The sequence below is a fragment of the Lepus europaeus genome, chromosome 3 (assembly GCF_033115175.1).
Source record: "Lepus europaeus isolate LE1 chromosome 3, mLepTim1.pri, whole genome shotgun sequence".
Taxonomy (NCBI): Eukaryota; Metazoa; Chordata; class Mammalia; order Lagomorpha; family Leporidae; genus Lepus; species Lepus europaeus.
In genome coordinates, this window is record NC_084829.1 from 134539929 (window position 1) to 134554272 (window position 14344).

Genomic DNA, 14344 nt, shown 5'->3' on the forward strand with positions numbered 1-14344 from the left:
ACCATCTAAAATGTTTTTAGTTTCTTTCTACCAACACGTTTAAAACATATGATACACAGATTCAGGTCCCACAAATTAAAATGTATCTTTGATTGATTTTAGCAGCTTAAATTTATGGACAATCTTATCTATAAGCCATTTAAAATAAAACTCTTAATAAAATTTCCCCATGTGGACATACAATATGTACACACATATAACATAGCATAATAGACCAATATAGCAATCTTAATAATAGCTTTTAAAATCTTTAACTCTTTTTGTAGATTGCCAATTGATTCGAATTGCTTTTTGTTTTTAGTAACCTCAGTTAACCATACTTTCTCTCAGTTGGTACTGTTAATACATTATTGGCTTCATCTGTTTACAGAGCCATCCCAAAGTACTGAATACAATAGAAGTGGCTGGAAAAAGTCCATAGGAACCTATAGGAGGACAGCTAAACACAGAACCAACAACGCTTTAGTTTTATGAGCAGCACATCATATATAACTGTGGATGACAAAAGACTTTAAGTCGCCATGTTTAAAATTATAAACTCATCAATCAACAAGAGGCACTTGCTTACTTCACAGTATTTTTGAAAGCACCTGTAGGATTTTACAAGTATTTAACCCTTTAGGCCTCTGGGGCTTTCTCATTAAGATAACTATCATGTCTAGTAACACAAGATCATTACACTTTTTAATTCTCAAACATTTGTATTAATAGCATTTTCCATTATAGAAACTTAAAGTCTGGATTCACTTTGCCATCAGCAAAGTATACAGTAAGTAGAAAAAACCTCCCTTTCAGACCAAAGGGAAAGAAAGTTTTAAAGTGAGAATATAATTTTCCTCATGGGCATTGTCTACCTTAGAAAAACTACTACAGAACATGCCTGTGACTATAGACTTGTAGTTCAGGCCACTGAAGATTAGAGATGGGACACGGGCACTCCCTTGACTTGCATCCTCTGGTCTGCTTTAAGAAAAACCAGGAGGAAAAGAAAGCTCAGCATCAGAAGCAATGGGTGGCAGGCCTATTAATGGCTGATCTGTACAGTGATCTGCCCTCAAGGAGACCCAACAAGCCAGTCCACTGCAGTGGCTTTCAATGTGGTAAGCCTGGGCTTCAGCAGAAGTCAGCTTGTGAAGAGCCCTGGCAGCTCTGCCAAGAGTTGGATCACTGGAAATGGACCTGCCCTGGAGTTGAAGGATGCCCAGGTCAGAGCCACAGATCTTATTGGCTCTAAGCTGAAAAGCCCTTCACTCAGCCCAACTTCCAAAGTGACCACTGCAGCTGAGGGGATGGTCAAGTAGGGTCAGCAACATTGCAGGCAGAACTGTAAATTTCTTGTTAGAGATGCCCCCTGCCTTTACCTGGCCAGCTCTCCTCCCAGGCCAGCCAAGTAATGAAAGTCAACAGAGTGCCTTCCCCTAGGAGGTTCACACCTCCCTTAGGATATACCCCATGTGAAGAGATAGATAGGTCTGGGCCTCTGAATTTACAAGGCCTAAAGCCCACCAGATTATTATCAAGCCCCTTCTATCAGGTTCTATTTGCCTCTCAATCAGAAAAATTACTTGTAGCTTAGACAGCACCTTTCTTAGCTCCTCTAATAATGACTCTGTCCTTTGTTCTAGGCCCTGTCTAGTGCACTTGGGCCTCATTCCTTTGTAATCATAACCTCTACTCTACCACCAATGGCTCTACTCCCAACCTGTGTGTACTGATGGTCCTCTTCCCCACTTAATGCTGCATAATTGTTCAAACCTGGTAAATGCCACTCTTAGGATCATTGGTTACTATCCTCACTCTGTCTTTTATAACCTTGTCTAAATATGATCAGAGTCGGCAAACTTGGAAGGCTTCCATAGCCTTGGCAACTCCTGACGACAGCCTAGGATGGTTACTGGCGCCATAAACTAGAGTGTCAATTTGTTGGGTCAACAACAGGAGCCACTGTGCACTTGCTCCTCATGTGGGATCTCTGTCCTTAATGTGCTGTACATTTTGATTTAATGCTATAACTAGTACTCAAACAGTATGTTTTACTTTGTGTTTCTATGTGGGTGCAAACTGTTGAAATCTTTATACTAAATTGATCTTCTGTATATAAAGAGAATTGAAAATGAATCTTGATGCAAATGGAAGGGGAGAGGGAGCGGGAGAGGGGAGGGTTGCGGGTGGGAGGGAAGTTATGGGAGGGGGAAGCCATTGTAATCCATAAGCTGTACACTGGAAATTTATATTCATTAAATAAAAGTTAAAAAAAATGTAAAAAAAAAATTAACACTCTAATGGACTAGCAATGCTTTGTTTTCCTCTGGATACCTAGTAGCTAGTTTTGCTAGGAAGTTAAGCCAATGTACAAGACTAGAGTCTCAGGCTGAGAAAGGAGACAGACTAACAAATCATTCACATTTAACCATCTACATTATGGATTATTATTGTGCACCCCCCTCAAGAGATAGGCCCTTTAAGTCCTCAGTTAGGACCTGTCCAAATAGGTGCAGGACTATCTGAGTTAGCTGTTACTGAAAGTCCTGTTTTTAGGAACTGGCAGGGAAGGCTTTCTAAGCTTAATACTATTGGATAGACTTTTAAGGCCTGGCTGGGTGTGTGAGGCCCAGACCTATCCATGGGGTGCTGGAAGAGAATTGAGAGATGCAAATCTCCTTTAAGGGAGGCACCCTGTTGACTTGCATTACATGGCTGGACTAGGAGGAGAGCTGAATAGGAGGCTGATAGAAATAGGCAACTTGTGTTTCACTGACCCTAGGCCATCCCCTCAATAGCAGTGGCTGGAGCTGGAAGCTGGGCAGAGTCAAAGGCTTTTTAGCTCAGGGCCACAAGGTCTGTGGTTCTGAACCAGGAGTCCTTCAACACCCAGGGCAGTTCTGTGTCCAGTGGCCTTGCTCTTGGCAGAGCTGACAGAAGACAGTTGCTGTTATGACAGCTGCTTGCCCAATGTCCTGGCTCCTTATATCAGCAAGTTTGGGGTGCACTGGCCTTGCTGGGTCTCCTTGATGGCAGATCACCATGTAAAGCAGCCATTGATTGGCCTGTTGCCTATCCTCTGCCGCTAGTTTGCTCCTCGTTCTCCTGGTCTCTAATAAAGTAGACCAAGGAGGCAGCCTCTATGATGTCAGTCAAGGGGGTGCTCAAGCCAACCCTGATTTCTGAAGCTTTCTTCTAATATCAGGGGCGGCTTGAGTTAGGAACCTATCCTCTAATATGGCATTTCCTACAGCAGAATCAGGATCTAAATCAGTGACCCTCTTTGAGCCTTTCTAGAAAGGCAGCTGGATTTTCCTGTGGTCCCTGTTCTATCATTGATAGTTTATTAAATTCTTTGGTCTTGCCTTACTGGCTGCCCTTAGACCTGCTAAAAGACAAGCCAGCATGTGGTCCCTACTTTTTCTTCCCTCAGGGGTATTATAGTTCCATGAAGGTTCCTTAGTTGGGATTGCTGCCTCCGCGATTGGGTGTCCCTCATCCTGCCTATGCAAGGCGTTTGCATAATCATTGGCATGCTGCAACACCATTTGCTTTTCCCCATGAGTTAGGGTTTAGAAGGAATACTACGTCCTTCCAAGTAAGCTCAAACATGCCGGTATAAGATTACCACCTGTTGGGATCCTCGGTGAAGTTTCCCATTTCTGCTTTTATCTCATTTAAATCCTGCATTTTAAAGGGGACCCGTATTTTGGTGGGGCCATTGGGTTCCATCACTTCCTGTAAGGGAAACATTCCTGCACCCTCTGCCCCAGCGCCCGAGCTCACGCCTGTGCTCCCGGCTTGTGCTCAGCTTCGGGCTAGGGCTCGGGCTCTGGTTCGGCCTGGGGCTCGGTCTCAGGCTGGGCCTTGCCCTCAGCCTTGGGCTAGGACTCCGCAGAACCTCTGGGCAAGGTGAGGCTGTTGGCTCCACAGGAGGCTGAGGGCGTGGTGGCTCTGGGGCATCTAGGGGAGCACTAGATGGCGGCTCCTTTGGCTTAGCTTTACAGTGGACTCCTGATAATAACTCAAATGAAGTTAGCATTGCTGAGTCCAGTCTGCAACTTTGACAGAGCTCATGATCTTTCCAGAGTGCCATAAAGACCTGCACATAAGGGATTTCTGTCCATTTACCATGCTCACGACAGTATAGCTAAAGTCCCATTTCCTGACCACACTCTCTGATCATTTAGTTTGTATTGTGGCCACACGTTGTTACAAAGAGAAACTAGCAATTTCTTTTTTAAGACCCTTGGGTCGAACCGAGACCAATTTCTGAGAATGCATCCTAGCGGTGAGTCACGTGGTGGTAAGGAGAGCTGGTTTCCCATCTGAAAGAGAACAGAGGAGAAATCGTGGCAGAGGTTTCTGCACGCTAGGGAGGGAGCAGGCGTCCTCGCAAACCTCCAAATCACTCCTTGGCTCGCTATGTAGCCAGTGGGTTACGGGCCTGGGTTGCCGGGCTTAACTAGTATTACCGTGTAACCTGCAAACACTCTTGGGGTTCCTGGAACCCAGTAATCTGGTATCTGCCGCATAACCGCCTCAAAACGTCTCTAAATCTCTCCCTTTTGGGATCCTGTTCTCAGTACCATCCCTTCTTCAGACTTGGCCTGAAGGCCTCTGGCTATTTTAATGTTAATTTGGCTAAGCCAGTCAGCCCCTCTTCTGAAACAACTTCTGCAAAACTGCTTGGACTATACTAAAGTGCTCTTTTTACTTGGAAGGGTGCGGCCCGATAGCAAAGTCTGTGGGATGGCTCCCTGTCCAGACCTATGCCTAGGGGAACAGGGGAGGGCCGCAAGTAAAGTCAGAAGTGCAGCGTGGAGAGGTAACCAGCTCCCTGTCCTGGTGCCGACCGGGCCCTGGTCGGACACCAGAAGGAGGGAGGGCACACGCTTCCCACTGTCCTTGCTGTCACACAACTTAACACGCAGAGCAAGCCAGACCGGACACAAAAACCCGTGGGGGAATGAGGTCAACTCTGAAGCTGCGTCCCATTAACAGCACGTAAGGAACCAGACCCTTGGTGGGTACAATAAGCTAGCAAAACCTTTATAATGCAACAAAGAAGTTCAAACTATCTAGAATAATCAAAACAGCCATCAAGGTGAGATCTTAATCTGCACTGCTCGAATATTTCAACCAAAACCAGATCAATCAGGACTACTGCAATCACTCAGTCAATTAAAACAGATAGTTAACTTTAGCTCCTTTCCAGATTCAATCCTCAGACAATCAAAGCTTAGCAATAGTAACAGCGCACAAAAACTTTAAGCTACCACAAGTTGCAAAGATGGAAAACCTTCTACCAGGTTGGAAAGGGTCAACTGATAACAGCTTTTCCCTAGGTGGAGAGACCTGTGGAATTTCCCTCTCCCTTTCTCCAAGCCAGCAGTATAGAAATGGAGATGAGGAGAGCATAGGAGTTGGGGAGGGAGCCCCGGGAGGAGGAGGAAGGCAGAAAGCGATAGAGGACCAGATGTGAGCGACTGCCCTCACCTTCCCCTACGAATCTCAGCTGGAGGAAAGCATAGAGAAAGGCCCTGATGTCTGGGGGCTGAATGGGGTTCGAAATCTATCACTCAAGATTGCCCACTACCTAGTTGTCCGAGTTTACCTGGAGGGCCAATATTAGCCTCGACCGAAGCTAAGCCCTGCTCGCGTAGCAGTAGGCAGCGTGACCAGGCATCCCTCCAAGAGAGAGACCTGGTCCTCGGGTTGCAGTCCGGCCACCAGGAAGCCAAAGCAAGCTCAGGGTGTCTCCAGGCTCTCAGCCAACTGCCCTTCCTAATCACCCTCCCGTTCCTTACAATCCCTCTGGAGTTTCGGCCGTAGCTAAGCCATGGCCGGGGGGACTCTGTGTTTTCACAGAGCTGTGGGGTGCCGGACACTCAACGGTCGCTTCCACAGATCCAGTCCTGCTTGAGGGAAGGAAAACTGACCTCCGATGTCTTCTCAAAGTCCCTTCGTGGTTGCCAAAAATGTTACCGGAGAAATTGCAGGGTTCTTGTCTTCACGCAAGAAAGAATTCAGGTGTGAGACAGAGAGTAGTGGGAGGTAAAAATAGCAAGGTTTATTAGGGAAGGGACATCCATAAGGACAGATGGGCACCTCTCCGGACAGAGCCTGAGAGACTGGGGGGGTGGGGAAGAGCGAGGTTACATGGTTGGGTGGAGAGATTACACCTGGCCAGACCAGGCAGGAGGCTCAGCAGAGAGGCAGAGGGCTGAGCGCCCAGTCCAGTTGAGGCTGGGGGTTTTTAAGGAGATGGGTCTTGCTTCCCCACCTCTGCTCCTCTTGGAACAAAGGGCTTTTTGGATGTAAATAGAAAAACTTCTCCCTGAGTTTTACAAATGTTAAGAAGCTTCTCCCTGACTTTTCTCTTGAAGGTCTGAAACAAAGGACTTTATGGATGCAAATGTTATCAGACTGGAGGAAGGGAGCAGGGTGTTTGAGATGTAGATACTGGGCTGCACCTGGGAGATTGTGGAAGATTGTCAGGCAGAAGGGGTGGGGACCTCCACCTGGCAGGTTATCAGGTAGAAGGGGGCAGGGCAGGGCAGGATGTGAATACCGGGCTGCCTCTGAAACACTATTGGAATGACCTTGAGATGCAGCCTATGCTGGACATAGATGTTATGTTGCACACACATAAGCTCATAACTGACTTGCTACCTAACAAAACCTCTGATGGAAGCCAGTTCTGCAAGTTGGCACTGCATCCCCCTGGAGAAGCCACCTCCTGCTGCAACCCTTCCTTTGCTTCCCTTTCCAAAGACGCCCCTTTTCATCACGAAACAGCCAGAGTGATCATTTCCCAGTTCCCCCTAACAGATGTTAGGGCTTCCATCCCTGAGGAGGGAATATGAGGAGTCAGGGGATCCCAGTGGAATCTGGGGTGTAAAATATTTGCTTCCTTTCCCAAAATGTTATCTTTAACAAGAACAGGCCACCCCCCTTCCTTCAGAATCTCCAAATTTACCATGAGAATAGCAAGGGAGCAGCTCTGGAGCTCACAGCTTATTGTGAAAATAAGTTATCTACCCCACCCCTAGCAGGCAAGACTGGATGGAGAATTGTAAATGGGGTCTTTTGCACCTGGTAACTGAATGCCAATCTGATTAAGTTTTTTTCCTTCAAAATTGTACTTAAAGCTGGCTGCCACCAGTCCCATTTGGGTTTTCCTCTCTTGGAAGCCCCCCTCCATGCCAGTCTGGCTGGAGGTCCTTGATTCTAATAAATACTTTTAAATCTAAGGAAAAAAAAAACTATTTGGAGAATAAGGATCTGCAATTTTCAGTTACTAACTTGAGATCACAAGATCCTATGCAGTCACCTCTCCTCCTTTACAGCTACTTAATTATAAAGAAACGGTCCATCTTTCAAACACCAGATGGAGCTGGTCAGCTCTCAGGTGCCATAGTGTCTCTTACTGCCACATGGTGCCCTTGTTATGACACTGATCCAGCAGGATCAGTGGGACCTTTACCTGATATAGGAATGGCCATTGGTTTCCAAATATGGTCGGAGGTACTGGAGGTTAGGAATTTAACAGATGAATTCTGTGGAAGGAGAGAGACACAATCCAACCCATTAGAGGCTCCCCAGTACAACCCAATGCTCAGCCATTGCTCCCCAAAGCACCCTGAAGTTACTAAACTGCGTTAAGACCTCAGGGCCCTTTGGTATACATTTAGAGCACTGTCCATATTCTAAAACAAGAATACAAAGCAAAAAGAGGATGAGAAGATAATAAGAGAAATTAGAGAAAAAGGGAAGAATAAAGAGGTGGGAATATGAAACTTGAAAGACCCTGTAATAGAAAGAAATTACATGACTGTGAACAAGTTATTTAACCTCCTTCAGGCTCAAGTTCCTTGTTTGCAAAATGAGGTTACCCATGTCTATTTTTGTATTTAGTCTGTGACAATTCAATGACTATATGGGAAATGTATGGCATAGTCGGAAGTGAAGCAATTATAATTATCATGAGTGTTCATACTCAAAGATGACACATTTGATCATTTTGGTTACTGTGAATTGTGTGGATAGTATGAAATGGCTAAGGCCTAACAAATGAAAACCTTACAAGTGTAGAATAAACCAGATAACTTAATGCTAGTTCCTTTAAAAATATTTGTTTATTTGAAAGGCAGAGTGACAGAAGGGGAGAGAGAGAGACAGACAAAGAGGTTTTTCCATTTGCTGATTCACTATGCAAATGGCTGCAACAGCCAGGGGTAAGCAAGACAGAAGCCAGGAGTCAGAAGCCAAGAACAACATCTTGGTTTCCCATGTGGGCGGCAGGGGCCCAAGCATTTGAGTCATCATTAGCTGCCTTCCCAGGTGTATTATCAGGAAGCTGGATTGGAAGCAGAGCAGATGGTACACATTCTCTGATTTAATGCAGGCATTACAATTTGTGGCTTAACTTTCTGTGCCATAACTTCAGTTCCCTGTAAATAGATTCTCTTTTTTAAAATTTATTTATTCATTTGAAAACCAGAGTTACAGAGAGAGGGAGAGACAGAGAGATCTTCCATCCACTGGTTCACTCCCAGATGGCCACAATGGCCAGGGCTGGATCAGGCCTAAGCCAGGAGCCTGAGCTTCATCTAGGTCTCCCACAGAGGTGCAGGGGCCTAAGCACCTGGGCCATCTTCTGCTGCTTTCCCAGGTTCATTAGCATAACTGCGTGGGAAGAGGTACAGCCGGGACACAAACCGGTGCCCATATGGGATGCTGGCATCGCGGACAGTGGCTTTACCCACTACATCACAGTGCCAACCCCTGTAAGTACAGTCTTAAAGAAAAATGAATTAGTGCCACATGAAGCAGTACTGTTAAAGTTCTCTAGTAGAGGATCAGCCTTAAAGCAAAACATTGAGGACTTTAACACATAAGTTACTTTCTTCATATGATCTCTATGCCAGGAGTCAGCATTTGCATGGAGCAGCTCTCTCATATCTAGTCAATAATCTCGAAAACTGCTTGGCACAAGAGCTCTGGCCAGGCAGGAATACCACGCATTAGATGGCCACATACTCAGCCACTCTGAGCTCTTCCCCTGGGATGCCTGAAAGGGAGAGGGAATGGCCACAGTAAATGACACAGAAGTTGAGAAGCACACAAAGAAGGGCTGAAAGCAGAAACCAAGGGCATAGAAGCCAAGAGTAAACAAGACTTGTCTGGTCGCCAAGAATGTGGGCAAGTTATTAATGTGGGCAGGACAGGTGGCCAGAGGGGTAAGAGCTCAATTGAAATGCCGGGGCAGGAATCGACCAATACCAGCTTCTGCCGGTTGCAACTGGTGCCCCAGGAGGCTGGACAGCCCCTGGAGCCTTGTTGTAACTCTGCAATGGTGCCTCTCTCCAGCACCACGAGCTGTGCTGTTGCTCACAAGGCTTCCTGGCTTCCTCACTTCCCGATGTGTCCTAACAACAAACGCCCAGCAACTGAGAGACTCTGGCTGTGCTTCTGTCTTTAACAACTTGGAAGAGTCTAGTTAACCCACCACTCCCCTAAAACACCATGAGGAACCCTTTGACTTGGATGATGTGGGGGCACTTGCTCCTGTCATGCTGCAGAGGTTCTGCACTGCCTCCTCCAAACAGCAGCTGCAGGACAGCGTGCCTGCTCTGCTGGCCCCTCTTTCTGCCCCCTCCACTTAGCGGTATCCCCTCACTTGTCTAAAACTTTACTGTTTCATTCTCTTTATAGCATTTGCTTCTCATACATTCTTTTGTTCTTAAACATTTTTATTTATTTATTTGAGAGGTAGAGTTACAAAGAGAGGAGTATAGACACAGAGGAAGGCCTTTCATCCACTGGTTCACTCCCTAGCTGACCTCAATGGCCGGAGCTGGGCTGATCTGAAGCCAGGAGCTTCTTCCAGGTCTCCCAAGCACTTGGGCCATCTTCTGCTGCTTTCCCAAGCTGTAGGCAGAGAGCTGGATCGGAAGAGGAGCAGCCAGGACATGACACAGCACCCATATGGGATGCCTGAGCTGCAGGTGGACTCAGCCTACTACACTACAAGGCAGGCCACTTGATTGTTTTTTAAGCAACAGAACAATGAAGAGATTCCTGTTCTACAGCTGAGGTAGATTTGACAATGTGCCCAAGGCCAAGTGCCTAGTCTGAGATTTCCTAAGGACTGGAAGCTGCAAACCTGCAAAGACAGACCCAAGTTGCAAGGAGGGCATCAGGCCAAATGGCACCCCGGAGACTGGGATGCTCCTGTCACCTTGCCTGGCGGATGTCAACAGAGAAGTCCAGGGGAATTGCACTCCTGGCCAGGACAAGCGTACCTTCTGATTGCCCACCTGTCTGTGTACTCTTGCATCCCATCCAGTAACACTTCTGACTCCTTTCACCACTTTCCACAATTGTTCATATGACCAATGCTACTACAAACCTTGAGGTATTGCTAGTCAATAAATCAAGGGAAGATAAAATATACTTTCTTCATTACTAGGATAGAAAAGTGTATTTAAGAAAAGCATCTTTGGAGCCTGGCATTATGGCATAGCAGTTAAAGCTGCCATCTGCAATGCCAGCATCCACTTCAGATCCAGCTCCCTGCTAATGCACCTGGGAAAGCAGTAGAAGATGGCCCAAGTGCTTGGGCCCCTGCCCTCATGTGAGAGATCTGGAGGAAGCTCCTGGCTCTTGGATTCAGCCTGGCTCGTCCCTAGCTCGTCCATAGTTGAGGCCATCTAGAGGGTGAACCAATAGATGGAATCTCTCTCTCTATCTCTCTCTCTCTGCAACTCTTACTTTCTAATAAATACATACATCTTTAAAAAGGATCTTTTGAAAGGTTGTCAATGATATAAGCTTAGAAAATAAGAAACTTGGCCCTTATCTAAGCAGGCTATGGAACCAGTCAGAACAACCCCCTTCCTTGGACATTTCTGCCCGTGTTTCTGCAGACTGAGTAAAATAAGCCCATTATATTTGTGCTATTGGAGTTTCTTAGCCAGCTTGGGTGGCTACAACAAATTACCACAGATTAGGTGGCTTATAAATGATAGGAATGTATTTCTCAGCATTCTAGAGACAAAGTCTGAGATCAGGGTTCTGGCTTTGTCGGGTTCTACTGAGGGCCTCCTTCCTGGTGGTGGACTGCTGACTTGAGATGTCTACAAGTGTGGAAAGAAAGCAAGCTAGCGCTCCAGTCTCTTCTTGTAAGGGTACTCATCTCATTCTCGAGGGTTCCACCTCATCACCTACCTGAAGGCCCCACCACCAAACACCCTCACACTGCCACTGGGCTTTCAACATACGAATTTTGGGGAAACAAAAACTTTTAACTCATAATTCAAAACATTCAGGATTTTGTGGTGAACCTGTCTTCCATATGAGATTGCAATAGACACAAATACTGCTTATTATTTATAAAATGCTTAATTGTGAAGTCTCAAATTGATTTTATATTTAGAATGACAATTTTTTAATAGGTGGGGATAAAAGTACTTTACTTAAAAACCTGATTTCATAACAGCCTAAATTCTTCATATAAATGTTATTGAGAGATGTGATTGCAGAAACACCTACTCGTCTGTTCATTTTTTACAGAAACACATATTATTGTCTTTATGTGCCCGTCACAGAATAGAAATCTGAAGAATCACTTCTGTCACTTCCTGACTACTTTCGGATCCGTGGAGTCCAGGTCCATACCAGCACAGCTGCTTTGCAATCACAGCATCTCAATCAGTCTTCCTTGTCCAGTCCATCACCAAACCAATTCATCCTATCACCAAAGGGTCATAATCCTATTTTTCTAGATTAATTTTTTTTCCTAAAATACAATCATGCATCACTTAGCAACAGAAATGTGTCATTAGGCAATGTCATCATTGTGGGAACATTGGCATGTATGACACAAACTAGGATAGCTATGACATCTCTAAATGACGTAATCTATGAGACCATCCTCATCTGTGAGGTCCATCATTAACTGAAACAGCATCATACAGCACACGACTGTGCTAGTTTTATCATCATTTCTCCACTGAGAACCACTTAGTTTTCCCTGCTTCTGGCCATTAAGAGAAATTCCAGATTCACCCCTTTGAATAACTTTCAGGTGTTGTATTATTTGGTCTACCCTATCTCTCCCAATATGGCCATGGCTCTCCTTCTGAGAGTTTTCATTTCAGTATTTGATCACGTACCAACTGCTACTTGGTTTTTTCTTGGTTGTGGATTTCATTTTCTGAACAGAACTGGAAGATCCGTGGTGCATGGTGACAATGCCTGTTTGTTGTCCTTTTCAAGCACTGGTGGTTGATGGCTGAATTGCAGCCTCTAAGTTCCTTTTTTTTTTTTTTTTAAGATTTATTTATTTTACTTGAAAGTCAGAGTTACATAGAGAGAGAAGGAGAGGCAGAGAGAGAGAGGTCTTCCATCTGCTGGTTCACTCCCTAATTGACAGCAACTGCCGGAGCTGTGCTCCGACTCCGACTCAAAGCCAGGAGCCAGGAGCTTCTTCTGGGCCTCCCACACGGGTACAGGGGCCCAAGGGCTTGGGCCATCTTCCACTGCTTTCCCAGGCCATAGCAGAGAGCTGGATAGTAAGTGGAGCAGCTAGGACTCAAACCAGCACCCATATGGGATGCCGGCACTGCGGGCGGCAGCTTTACCCACTATGCCACAGTGCTGAGCCCTACCTCTAAGCTTCTTAAGCAAAAGTAATCGCCATGTCAGCAGACTCCAGTAAAGCATCTGTATGGTACATGGAATATGGGTTTGGCCTTCATCCTCATTTCCTATCATGCAGCTCCTAAGCCCCTTAGAATCTCTAGCATGATGGAGATGACTGATGGCTGGGGTCCATGGATAGCTCCAGGCTGGGGCTGGTCGCTGGAAACACAAGGCATGATTAAAGGGTTGGAACTTTTAGCCCAATCCCCAATCACAGGGAGGGAGGAGAAGCTGAAAGTTGAGCTGATGGCCAATGGCCAATAATTAATCAATTATGCCAATGTGATGAAGGCTCCACAAAAACCTAAAGAGACAGGGTTTTAAGAGCATCCAGGTAGCTGAATTATGTGGCATATGGAAGTCTCACGCATTTTTTTTTTCCTGTACCTCATCCTATGCATCTTTCTGTCTGTTCATTTGCCTTCTTGGTAACAAGTGGGTAAATGTAAATAAAATATTTTGCTGGGTTATGTGAGTTTCTCTAGAAAATTAATCAAATCCAAGGAGGAGACTTTCAAAACCTGGATTTAATGCTAGTCAGTAAGAATCCAGGCCACACGATGTGGTCTGATACTGGTAGATACCGTGAGAATAAGCTTGATGGCTTGTGTGTGGGAAATCTTCCCTCTGCCCCAGATCTTGTGTCAGAGCATGAGAATACATTAGGAGAAACTGACTTTATTTTTCCCGTATGTTTCAGAACCTGATACTAATTCATGCTCACAAAATTACTGAGTTCAGTGCAGTAGAACAGTTTTATACGTGAGTTGTAATTCAGCTTTCTCCCAGCAGATGTCGCTAAATCTAAGGCTTTACAACCTTTTTTTTTTTTTAAGTTACTAAAGTTCTTTCAGTATTTTTTTCAGTTTTTTTTTTTTTTTTAATTTAAGTTACACAAGTTTCATGTATTTCATAAATACAGATTTGGGAACATATTGACACTTACCCCTTCCTTCCCTCCCACCCACGCTCCAACCCTTCTTCCTCCTCTCTCTCACATTCCCACTCTTATTTTTTACAAAGATCTGTTTTCAGTTTACTTAGTAATCATATAGTTAACCTTACCCTGAGTAAAAGAGTTCAACAAACAGAATGAAGAGAAAAAAAAAAAGCCAACAAAGCACTGTTCCTCAACAGGAGAGACAATGGCTATAAACAATCATCGATTATCAAAATGTCTATTTCACTCCAGCACATTACATTTCAGATGTTACCTGGGTTCAGGGAAAACATATGATAGCTGTCTTCTTGGGACTGGCTTATTTCGCTAAGTATAATGATTTCAGTTGCATCCATCTTGTTGCAAAAGACAGGATTTCATTTTATTTTTACAGCTGAGTAGTACTCCATAGTGTAAATATACCATAATTTATTTATCCAGTCATCGATTGATGGATATCTGGGTTGATGGCATTACAACTTTTAAGGCACTAAATTTAAGACTTAGTTCAACTATTAAACTGTTACTTAGATTTTTAAACTCTTAATATATGCCTTATATCACAGTAAATGTCTGGAATTTCCTTCCCCCTGCTTTTAGGAGTAGGTCTTTGGCTGGTTCTCTAGTACATTTCCTTCAGGTTTTTTCACATGCGTTAGTTCTGTGTTTGCTATACTCACAGACGTTGATGCTAACAACAATAGCTGACGT